At 44.1% G+C, this 12,332-nt stretch overlaps 1 long non-coding RNA gene across 1 annotated transcript; it reads right to left on the bottom strand.

The window, feature by feature from the left end:
• Window positions 1–10,906: 10,906 nt before the first annotated feature.
• On the bottom strand, window positions 10,907–12,111 carry LOC108584189. Its single transcript, XR_001899145.1, has 2 exons — window positions 12,064–12,111; window positions 10,907–11,286 (listed from the first exon to the last, which is right to left on the bottom strand). It is a non-coding gene; the product is annotated as an uncharacterized LOC108584189 (long non-coding RNA).
• Between the last annotated feature and the right edge of the window lie 221 nt (window positions 12,112–12,332).

Raw genomic sequence — 12,332 nt, 5'->3', positions numbered from 1 at the left:
GCGTGAACCCGGGAGGTGGAGCTTGCAGTGAGCTGAGATCCGGCCACTGCACTCCAGCCTGGGCGACAGAGCGAGACTCCGTCTCAAAAAAATAAATAAATAAAATAAATAAATAAATAAATAAATAAATAAATTCACAGTGTTGTGCAACCATCACCATTATCCATTTCCAGAAGTTTTTTATCATCCCAGATTGATACTCTGTATGCATTCAGCAAAAACTTCCTACCTCCCTTCCCCCACCCCCTGTTAACCACTCTTATACTTTCTTTCTCTAAGAATTTGACTATTCTAGGTACCTCATGTAACTGGAATAATATAATAGTTGTCCTTTTGTGTCTGACATCTTTCACTTAGCATAATGTTTTCAAAGTTTATCCCTGTTATATTATGTGTCAGGATTTCCCTCCTTTTTAAAGCTGTATCATATTCCTAATATGCATATATCATGTTTTGTTTATTCATTCATCTGTTGATGGACATTTGGGTACTTTCCACTTTTTGGATATTGTGAATAATGCTAATATGAACATTAATATATAAATATCTGTTTGAATTTCCGCTTTCAATACCTTTGGATATGCACCTAAAAGTGGAATTGCTACATCGTATGGTAATTCTATGTTTAACTTTTTGAGAAGCTACCAAAGTTTTCCACAGCACCACTTTACATTCCTACCAGTAGCGCATGATAATTCCAATCTCTCCACATCATAGCCAACACTTGTTATTTTCCTTTTTTAAAAAAATATAATAGCCATCCTAATGTATGTGTGAAGAGGCATTTCATTGTGCTTTTGATTTGCATTTCCCTAATGACTAATGATGTTGAGAAACTTACCACACTTGTATTTGTTATGTAGCCCTCAAGCTTTCCCTGACATTTCTCTTATTCCCCTGCAAGAGGGATTTGAATTACTATATGATTATCTATTTCTTATTTTATTTTATTAGTTTTTCGGGAGGGAGTCTTGCTCTGTTGCTTAGGCTGGAGTGCAGTGGTGCGATCTCGGCTCACTGCAAGCTCTGCCTCCCAGGTTGACGCCATTCTCCCACCTCAGCCTCCGGAGTACCTGGGACCACAGGCGCCCACCACCACGCCCAGCTAATTTTGTTTTTGTATTTTTAGTAGAGATGGGGTTTCACAGTGTTAGCCAGGATGGTCTCGATTTCCTGATCTCCTGATCCGCCCGTCTCGGCCTCCCAAAGTGTCGGGATGACAGGCGTGAGCCACCGTGCCTGGCCTATTTGTTTATTTTTAAGATGGAGTTCCGCTCTTGTTGCCCAGGCTGGAGTGCAGTGGCACTATCTCGGCTCACTGCAACCTCCGCCTCCCAGGTTCAAGCATTCTCCTGCCTCAGCCCCCCGAGTAGCTGGGATTACAGGCACGTGCCACCACACCTGGCTAATTTTCGTATTTTTAGGTTTCACCATGTTGGTCAGGTTGGCCTTGAACTCGTGACTTCAGGTGATCCACCAACCTTGGCCTCTCAAAGTTCTGGGATTATAGGCATGAGCCACTGCACCTGGCCTCAACCAGTTATTCTTACAAATTAATTGGAAACTGTCCAATTCTTATATCTTTAACAAGTGCAGTTAAAATAGAATTCATTTGGAAGATTTGTGAACAGAAAATTCTGTTTCCAAGTTTTTTGTGTGTGCAGATATTCAGAGCTTTTTTTCTTTAAGACATTCTTTATGTTATTTGAGGTTTCCAAAAGTTCATATAGTGAAGGAAAACTTTCCAAGTATGTTTTTTGGGAAACACATTTTCTAATGTATGTTTCTTTCTGAAAGAAGTTACTATAGTAGCTATTGTTAAAATATCACCTGTGTGTTGAAAAGGTGGTCTGATTTGTTTCGCTCCAAAAGCTACTGTAATTACTAAAAAGCCTCTTGTCATGACTTAAAGGTCAACATATTTAGAACACTTGTCTTTTTGTACCTCTTCACCAAATTTGATGATTCCTTTAAGGATTTTGCCTGAAGATAACCAGAAAACCTTTGTCTTCATCATTACTGCTATGGCCTATTTGTGCCGCATCCTCATTCATATGTTGAAACCTAATTCCCAATGCAATAGTATTTATAGGTGAGAACTTTAGTAATTGACTGGATGATTAGGGTGGAGCCCTCATGAATGGAATTAATCCTTTTTTTTTTTTAAAGAGGCTTGAGTGAGCTTGTACCATCTATGAGCAGTGAGCCTTTACCAGACAGAAAATATGCAAATATGCTGGTGACTTTATCTCAGATTTCTCAGCCTCTAAAACTGTAAGAAATACATTTCTGTTGCTTGTAAGTTACCTAGTCTAAGGTATTTTGTTATGGTAGCCTGAATAGACTAAGGCAGTCATTTCCTGAAATTGGCCAGGGTTCGCGGTTGAAAATAAAAGAATCTATCTAGTTTGAGCAGAAAAGTCATAGGTAACTAAGAAGCAAAATCAGGGCCAGGTGTGGTAGCTCACACTTGTAATCCAAGCACTTTGGGAGGCTGAGGCAGGAGGCCAGGAGTTCAAGACCAGCCTGGGCAACACAGGGAGTTCCCCACCACCGCCAGTCTCATCTCTATGAACTTTTTTTTTTTTTAAAAGAATAATCAGAAAGGCAGAAGAAACTGATCCCTGGGTGAACTTCTAAAGGTCCAACTCAGAACTGTCTTGCCAAGGCATCTGCCACTTGTACCTGCTGGCTCCAAAAGCTCCATGTAGCTTTTGCCACTATCCATGATAGCAAAATGGATGCCTCCCACCTGCCTCCACCACCATGTTACTCAGATCCAAATCAAAGTGTCACATAGGTGAGCCTCACGCATGGAACCTAAATCCAAAGTCTGCACCCTAACTCAAGGAGGCTGAGAAATGTAGTTTTTCACATTCTATATTGAGAAGTGGGATTTACATTTTGGAGAACTATTGAAATGTGGAGAGGGTATTCTAAAGAGTTTGAGTAGTCTCAAAGGAAAATTTATTCCCCACACTCCCCACTAATCACAAATTATTATAAATATTCCACTAAAGCCTCTTAGCAGGCTCACCTATACTACAGTATTCCATGAATACTCCAATGGCTGAAAGCCAAGGAATTAATGGATGCCCCACTCTCAAACCAATCATGTCATGGAAGCCTCTTCTCAGATGTGGCTGAGTGAAGGTGCCAGGATTGGCCTGCATGTTAAGTATTAGAATGCTTCATTTCTTACTTCCAGATTAAAAAATGAATAGAAGTTCTGCTATTTTCCTTCCATAGCATCTGCTCGTATACCCATTCTGGGAGCAAGTTTTTGGGGATACCTGCTCCAGACCAGCAAGTCTCAAAAACCAGTTGTTTTTTTTCTAGACTACAGCAAGTAGAAAAAATATGGACAATACAATAAATTTTCGTAAAGCAATGCACCCACCTTGGCCTCCCAAAGTGCTGGGATTACAGGTGTGAGCCACTGTGCCTGGCCGAAATAAATATTTTCTTTTCTTCCTTTTTTTTTTTGAAATGGAGTCTCGCTCTGTCACCTAGGTTGGAGTGCAGTGGCGCAATCTCGGCTCACTGCAACCTCCGCTTCCCAGGTTCAAGAGATTCTCCTGCCTCAGCCTCCCAAGTAACTGGTACTACAGGCGCGTGCCACCATGCGGGCTAATTTTTCGTATTTTTAGTAGATACGGGGTTTCACCATGTTAGCCAGTATGGTCTCAATCTCTGGACCTTGTGATCCGCCTGCCTTGGTCTCCCAAAGTGCTGGGATTACAGGCGTGAGCCACCGTGCCCGGCCCAAAATAAATATTTTCTAATGAACGTAATATTTTAGCTTAGTAGTACATGTGTGTAACTTATAAGTTAATATAGGCTGAGTGCGGTGGCTCACACCCGTAATCTCAGCACTTTGGGAGGCAAAAGTGGGAGAATCACTTGAGCCCAGGAGTTCAAGACCATCTGGGGCAACATAGCAAGACCATGTCTGTAAAAAAAAAAAATTAGCCAAGGTGGCACATGCGTGTAGTCTTAGCTACCTGGAAGGCTAAGGTGGAAAGACAGCTTGAGCCCAGGAGTTTGAGGCTGCAGTTAGCCATGATGACATGTCTGCACACCAGTTTTGGCGACAGAGAAAGACCCTGTTTCAAAAAGAAAAATTTAAAAAGTTAATATAAGGCCGGGCACAGTGGCTCGCGCCTGTAAACCCAGCACTTTGGGAGGCCGAGGCAGGCAGATCAGAAGGTCAGGAAATTGAGACCATCCTGGCTAACACGGTGAAACCTGTCTGTAGTAAAAATATAAAAAATTAGCCGGGCGTGGGGACAGGCGCCTGTAGTCTCAGCTACTCGGGAGGCTGAGGCAGGAGAATGGTGTGAACCAGGGAGGCAGAGCTTGCAGTGAGCCGAGATGGCGCCACCGCACTCCAGCCTGGGCGACAGAGCGAGACTCTGTCTCCAAAAAAAAAAAAAGTTAATATAGATATATTAGAAGTACAGGCTCAAAACTTTTTTTTTTTTTTTTTGAGACCAACTCTTGCCTTGTTATCCAGCCTGGAGTGCAGTCGCACGATCTCGGCTCAATGCAACCTCTGCCTCCCAGGTTCAAGTGATTCTCTTGCCTCAGCCTCTTGAGTAGCTGGGATTACAGGAGCAGACCACCACACCTGGCAAATTTTTGTATTTTTAGTAGAGACAAGGTTTTACCATGTTGGCCAGGTTGGTCTTGAGTTCCTGACCTCAAGTGATCCGCCCACCTCGGCCTCCCAAAGTGCTGGGATTATAGACCTGAGCCACCATGCCCCGCCTCCAAACTTCTTTAAACCTAGTATATCCTAAATATAATTTTTTCAACATATAATTGATAAAATTTTCTTTTTTTGGATGCATATGCTTATGTAAAAATTATTAATGAGATATTTTACATTTATAGTCTTGGAAATTTAGTGTATTTTTTACATATAAGCACATATTCTTTGGAACAACCATATTTCAATGTCTCACATGTGGTGTGGGTCCTATTTTGTGTTCTTCACCATTCTCACACTTAAGGAAAATATAGTAGATAAAGTCTAAGAAGAGGAATTATTAAACTAACTTCTATATTCACAACTCAGGCAAATAAAAGCCTTAGAAAAGAACTTGCCTTGAAATTAAGAGGTATAGGCCTTTGCATGTTGCATATTTGTGTCCTTTAGTAGCTTAGTAGAAAGATCACTGAGGAGTGGGGAGTCAAAAGACCCAGGACTTAGCTCCAGGTATGAATCGGCCTCACCCCGCTGGCCTCAGTTTCTTCATCTATAAAATGAGGGGAGCAGTCCAGGCACGGTGGCTCATGCCTATAATCCCAACACTTTTGGCTTGAATGGTGATGACTAGATGACCATGGATACTATGTGTTAAGAGAGTCAGAGCACCCATCAACATGGGTCCCTGAGTGTCTGTGAAGCAGAGATGTCTGCTAATCTGGAACTCCCATCTTGGTCTAGTATGTGACAGAGAAGTAAAATTCTACATAGTTTGAACCACTGGATTTTGGAGTTTCCTTAAATAGACCTTTTTTTTTTTTTTGAGACGGAGTCTCACTCTGTTGCCCAGGCTGGAGTGCAGTGGTGCGATCTCAGCTCACTGCAAGCTCCGCCTCCCTGGTTCACGCCATTCTCCTGCCTCAGTCTCCCGAGTAGCTGGGACTACAGGCGCCTGCCACCATGCCCGACTAATTTTTTGTATTTTTAGTAGAGATGGGGTTTCACTATGTTGACCAGGCTGGTCTCAAACTCCTGACCTCAGGCAATCCACCCGCCTCGGCCTCCCAAAGTGCTGGGATTACAGGCGTGAGCCACCCAGCTCGGCTGCAAAAATCTGTCATTCGAACTCATTCCTTGCAAGCACTCTGCACTAAAATTCCAAATGGATAAAAATATTTAATATTTTAATATATTCTAAATAAAATCAAAGGGTAATACTATCACAAATGGGTAATGATGTCACTTTCCTTTCTAGATGGAGAGATCACCTCCTGAGACAACCCCCAGGGCTGTTTTTCTACTCTCTGCTAACATTGGACCCATTTACATAATCAGCTAAGGGTTCTCTGCCAGAAGACAAGCCTTATAACATCTGTCAGATGCTCACCAATCCTGCCAAGAAGTAATGCCATAGTGTATTAGTTGTTCTGCATAAGAAATCACCCAAAGCCCGGCAGCTTGAAACAATAGACATATATTATTTCAGTTTCTATGGGTTAGGAATGCAGAGCAGCTTAGCTGGGCAGGATCCCTTATGAGGTTGCAGCCAAGATGTCAATTGAGGCTGTGGTCACCCTCAGCCATATAGGCTTGACTGGGGCTGGAAGATCTGGTTACAAGATGGCTCATTCCCATGGCTGGCAAATTGGTGCTTAGTCGGCAGAAGCCTCCGTTCTTTGCCTCAAGGACCTTCCTACTAGGCTACTTAAGTGTCCTCATGACATGGCAGCTAGCTTCCCCTAGAGCAAATGATCCAAGAGAGCAAGGCAAAGGCCTCCATCTCTTGTAGGACCTTGCCTCAGAAGTGACATCCATCATTTCCTCCATATCCCATTAGTTAAACAAGTCATCCCCATTCAGTGTGGGAGGAGATGACACAAGGACATGAGCACTAGGAGATGAGAATAATTAGGGTCATCTTTGAGTGCCTGGATACCACCCCAGTCCTGTGCTTTCCCCACACCTTTAAAAGGTCTAAGGCTATTATTGGGTTCTCAAGAGTATAAAAAGGACCCTGGAAATATACTTATTTTAGCCGAAACTGACTTTTTAAGTGAAATGTGCAGTTCTTCCGATAAAATGCCATGATGGGAAAATCTTCTTTCAGAGACTGTTTCACTATTTAAACTCAATCATCTTCAAGAAAGGTTCAGGGGGGAGTGGTGACTCATGCCTGTAATCCCAGGACTTTGGGAGGCCAAGGTGGGAGGATTGCTTGAGCCCAGGAGTTCAAGACCAACCTGAACAACATAGCAAGATCCCATCTCTAAAAAAATAAAACAAAGAAGAAAGCTGAGGTTTCTCCTCCTTTGACATGGAGTTGCTGTCCTGCTTTCCCCTAGTCCCATTGCCAGCCCACTCAGTCCACCTGATTGGTTGTGGCACGTTGGTCAATATTAGGAAGTCAGGTCCCCACAGAGTGAGGTGACTGTCATCTTGCATGGGACATACACCCAGCGCCAGCAATAGAACATCTTCCTGAGAGAGGAGACCGGGGCCCTGGTGAGTATTCCCAAGGCAAACTCTCCATAGATGGTAAAGGGGACCCATGCTGCAGGCACTGTGAGCTGTTTGTGGAGGTGATGGGATAGAACGCACTGCAGAGCCTCCTGAAGCTGTAAAGAGTCAGGCTGAATTCCTTTCCAGTCCCTCCCATGGATCTGTGACTGATCTCCTATCATTCCTGACCTTCTGAACCCAGATTCCCGCTGCGCATGGTGGCTCACACCTACAATCCCAACATGTTGGGAGGCTGAGGCCGAGGATCGTTTGAGGCCAGGAGTTCAAGACCAGCATAGGCAACATAGTGAAACCCTGTCTCTACAAAAAAAAGAAAAAAAAAGTTTTTTTAATTAGCTGGGTGTGGTGGCATGCTCCTGTAGTCCTAGCTACTCGGGAGGCTGAGGCAAGAGGACTGCTTACACCTAGGAGTTCAAGGTTGCAGTGAGCCATGATCATGCCACTGCACTCCAGCCTGGGTGACAGAGCGAAATCCTGTCTCAAAAACAAACAAACAAACAAACCCACAGCAATAAGTTTTAAAGAGGATTCTAAATTCAGTAGAGATTCTGAGCATTGGGGTTGAGAGGTGAGAATCCGTTATGCCCCTTTATGACTGTGGTTTCTGAATCAATTATGAACTGAACCCAGGTGTCTGAGAGATGACTTTTTTTTTTTTTTTTTTTTTTTTTTTACTACTATAAACCTCATATTAGGGAATGTAGCTTGCCATAATCAGAATTAGGTTTGCTACTGTTTCACAGTCAGGGTTGAACTTCTCCAGTTTGAACAATAGTGAGCCTCCCTTCCATAGCCACAGAGTCTCTCCAAAAGGATGGCAGGTCAGCCCTGCAGAGGATAAGCTGATCCTAGAAGGAGAAGGTGCCTGGCCACACATCATTACAGGGCAGCTAGGTGTGATAATATCTCCCAGTTTATGAACTAAATACTGTTGATTGGTTTAAAAAAAGTAAGAGTATTATTTAAAGGTATAAAATTATTCAACAGATAAACTAAATAATACTATTAATGCTATATCTTTTCTTTTTTTTTTTGAGATGGAGTGTTCACTCTTGTCACCCAGGCTATAGTGCAATGGCATGATATCGGCTCACTGCAACCTCTGCCTCCCAGGTTCAAGTGATTCTCCTGACTCAGTCTCCCGAGTAGCTGGGATCGCAGGTGTACACCACCACACCTGGCTAATGTTTGTATTTTTAGTAGACATGGCGTTTCCTCATGTTGGCCAGGCTGGTATCAAACTCCTGACCTCAAGTGGGCCTCCCAAAGTGCTGGGATTACAGGTGTCAGCCACCACGCCCAGCCTATAATGCTATATCTATTTGGAAGGGAAGGAAGGTAGGAATGAGAGGTATCAAAAATCAAAATCCTTGGCAGGGCGTGGTAGCTCACGCCTGTATTCCCAGCACTCTGGGAGGCTGAGGCGGTTGGATCACGAGGTCGGGAGATTGAGACCATCCTGGCTAACACGGTGAAACCCGTCTCTACTAAAAATACAAAAAATTAGCAGGGCATGGTGGTGGGCGCCTGTAGTCCCAGCTACTTGGGAGGCTGAGGCAGGAGAATGGCGTGAACCCAGGAGGCGGAGCTTGCAGTGAGCTGAGATGGCACCACTGCATCCAGCCTGGGCAACAGAGCGAGACTCCATCTCAAAAAAAAAAAAAAAAAATCAAAATCCTCAATTAACAAAGTAATAAAAGGATTTAGTTTAAAATCAATACTTTAATATTTTATTTATTTATTTATTTATTTTGAGTAGACTCTTGCTCTGTTGCCCAAGCTGGAGTGCAATGGCGAGATCTTGGCTAACTGCAACCTCTGCCTCCCGGGTTCAAGTGATTTTCATGTCTCAGCCTCCCGAGTAGCTGGGACTACACGCACCTGCCACCACACCGCCACACCTGGGTAATTTTTTTTCTTTTTTTTTGAGATGGAGTCTCGCACTGTCACCCAGGCTGGAGAGCAGTGACGCGATCTCGGCTCACTGCAACCTCCGCCTCCAGGTTCAAGCGATTCTTCTGCCTCAGCCTCCCGAGTAGCCGGGATTACAGGCGCCTGCCACCATGCCCAGCTAATGTTCTGTATTTTTAGTAGAGAAAGGGTTTCACTATATTGGCCAGGCTGGTCTTGAACGCCTGACCTCGTGATCCACTCGCCTCGGCCTCCCAAAGTGCTGGGATTACAGGCATGAGCCAATGCGCCTGGCCACATCTGGGTAATTTTTTTGTATTTTTAATGGAGACCGTGTTTCACCATGTTGGCCAGGCTGGTCTCGAACTCCTAGCCTCAAGTGATCCACCTGCCTCAGCCTCCCAAATTGCTGGCAATACAGGCATGAACCACTGCACCTGGCCAGTACTTTAATATTTAATAATGCCAATGGTGAATATTAACTTTTATTACTACTTAATGAGTACAATTAACAAAAGCATGAATACTATTAACTACTGCAAAGCATGAATACTATTAACTACTGTTGTTAAAGCATTGTGGTATCTTTCTCCAAAGGTGGGCCTCAATGCAGCATGCCTCCTGTTATTCATGCGTTTGTATGATCACCTGCCACGCTGTCCTTGGGACGCACTTGACCTAGTAGGAAATTATAGTGATACTCTGCTCACCCTGGGCCTAGGTTTTTGTTGTTGTTGTTGTTGTTGTTATTGTTTTTTGAGATGGAGTCTTGCCCTGTCACCCAGGCTGGAGTGCAATAGTGTGATCTTGGCTCACTGCAACCTCCACCTCCCGGGTTCAAGCGATTCTCCTGCCTCAGCCTCTGGAGTAGCTGGGATTACAGGCGCCGTGCCACCACGCCTGGCTACTTTTTTGTATCTTAGTAGAGACGGGGTTTCACCATGTTGGCCAGGCTGGTCTCGAACTCCTGCCCTCGTGATCAACCTGGCTCAGCCTCCCAAAGTGCTGGGATTACAGGTGTGAGTCACCGCGCCTGGCCGGGCCTAGGCTTTAAGGCCTGGCAGCTTCTGCATTTGCACGTTTTGGCGCTCTGAGCAAACATGTAACAAGTCCTGCTACCCTGCTAGAGGGACTACATGGAGAGACCACAGGAGAGAGAAGGGCCCTAAGATGATCCGGGGTAGAGAGAGAGGCCTGGGTACCTCAGCGCCCCAGCTGAGCCCAGACTCCTACCAGACACATGAGGGAAGCCATCTTGATTTTTCAGCCGCACCGCTATCTGACGGCAGCAGCACGTGAGGCCACAAATGAGACCAGCAGAAAGAATCAATCCCGCTGAGCTCCAGCTAACCCACAGAATTGTGCGAGATAACAAAATGGCTGTTGTTTTCAGCCACTGCATTTGGGGTGGTTTGTTAAGCAGCCAAAGATAACTGAAACAGCCATGTTTAATCTTCTTCTGTCAGGTCACCCACTTCCTGCTCAAGTTCCAGAATATCAATCCCCAAATTCCAAGAACTGGAGAGTGAGGAGGAGGAGAGAGAGGAGGATGAAGAGGAGAGAGAAGACAGCAAGACGTGTGGTTAACACATGGGATGAAGTGGGAGCCCAAAGACCCCCTTTGGTCAGGGAATCAAAGGACTTTTATACCCATGAATGTCAAAACACAAATTTGAAGTTTTTTTGTGCCACTGCTATAAATACCCTGCCTCTTCTTTCGTATTTTCTTCCTTTTCTTTTCTTTTCTTTTTCTTTAGCAAAGACTACGACTCACAAAATGCTTTATTTGGATAGAGTTTTTGTGAAAATTGAGGAGCTAAATTCATGGCTGAATACTTCCTAGGGAAAATTCAGAACTCCAAGGAGAAGACCTGTTCACTTGCTCCTTACAGGTAGGTGACCTAGACTTGAACTTGGCCCGTTAATTTTCCTTGGAAAATGAACTGTGACCAGATGTGACGCACACCACTCCTGAACAGAACATTTTAAGGGCATTTCAAGTTTCCTGTGCCCTCTGCCATGAGAAGGGCATATTTCCCATATGAGCTGCTCCTTTGGCCTGGATCCCTGAGTGAGAAGACACTTGAAATCGATTCTCAATGCAGCCTGGAGCAGAGCTGCAGCAGCCAAACACAGCCAGTGACCTGTAACATGAGCAGGAGATAAATATTTGTCCTTATAAACTACAAGATTTCGAGGTTGTGAAGCAGCATAATCTAGCAAAAGCCAACAAGTCCAAACTCTAAAAGCTTCCAGGCTGGGTGCGGTGGCTCACACCTGTAATCCCAGCACTTTGGGAGGCTGAGGCGGGTGGATCATTTGAGGTCAGGGGTTCGAGATTAGCCTGGCCAACATGGTGAAACCCATCTCTACTAAAAACACACAAAAAATTAGCCAGGCATAGTGGCTGGTGCCTGTAGTCCCATCTACTTGGGGGCCTGAGGCAGGAGAATTGCTTAAGCCCAGGAGGCAGAGTTTGCAGCAAGCTGAGATCACACCACTGCATTCCAGCCTGGCCGACACAGCAAGACTCTGGCTCAAAAATAAAATAAAATAAAATAAAATAATAAAATCTTCCAGAAGGGAAGAAAGAAACCTGGTAACTTACAAAGGGACCCAAGTCAGACAATATCAGACTCTACATCAGCAGTGCTGGGTATTAGAAGGTAATGGACAGTCTGTCTTCAAAGTTGTGAAACAAAATTATACTAAACTTTAAAATCTATAACGGCCTGGGAGTGCTGGCACACACCTGTTGTCCTAGCCAGGTGGAGGCTGAGGTGGGACAATCGCATAAGCCCAGGAGTTTGTGACTTGCCTGGGCAACATAGACAGACCCTGACTCTAAAAAAATAAAAATAAAAATAATCTGTAACGGACAAAACTATGAAGATATATATGCAAGGACTTGAAAAGCTTACCATCCATGTTCTCCTCCTGAAACAGACAAACAAAAAATTCCATTATACTTTTATCCTACAAAATGAGAAGGAAAAAAAAAAAAAAAAAAACCTCTTTCCCGTCAGTGAAGGAACAGGGAAATATGATGGTGGGGGTGTGAGTTCATTTCTTTCTGGAGAATTTAGCAAAACATACCAAAAATTCTAAAAATGTTCCCACCTTTTGACTCAGCAATTTTATTTGCAGTAAGTTATTTGAAGGAAACTGGCATTAATGTGGGCAAAGATTT

The sequence above is a fragment of the Papio anubis genome, unplaced genomic scaffold, assembly GCF_008728515.1.
Source record: "Papio anubis isolate 15944 unplaced genomic scaffold, Panubis1.0 scaffold1495, whole genome shotgun sequence".
NCBI classification, from domain to species: Eukaryota; Metazoa; Chordata; class Mammalia; order Primates; family Cercopithecidae; genus Papio; species Papio anubis.
The sequence above is the reverse complement of the archived record's forward strand: the minus strand, read 5'-3'. Positions and strand labels throughout refer to the sequence as shown.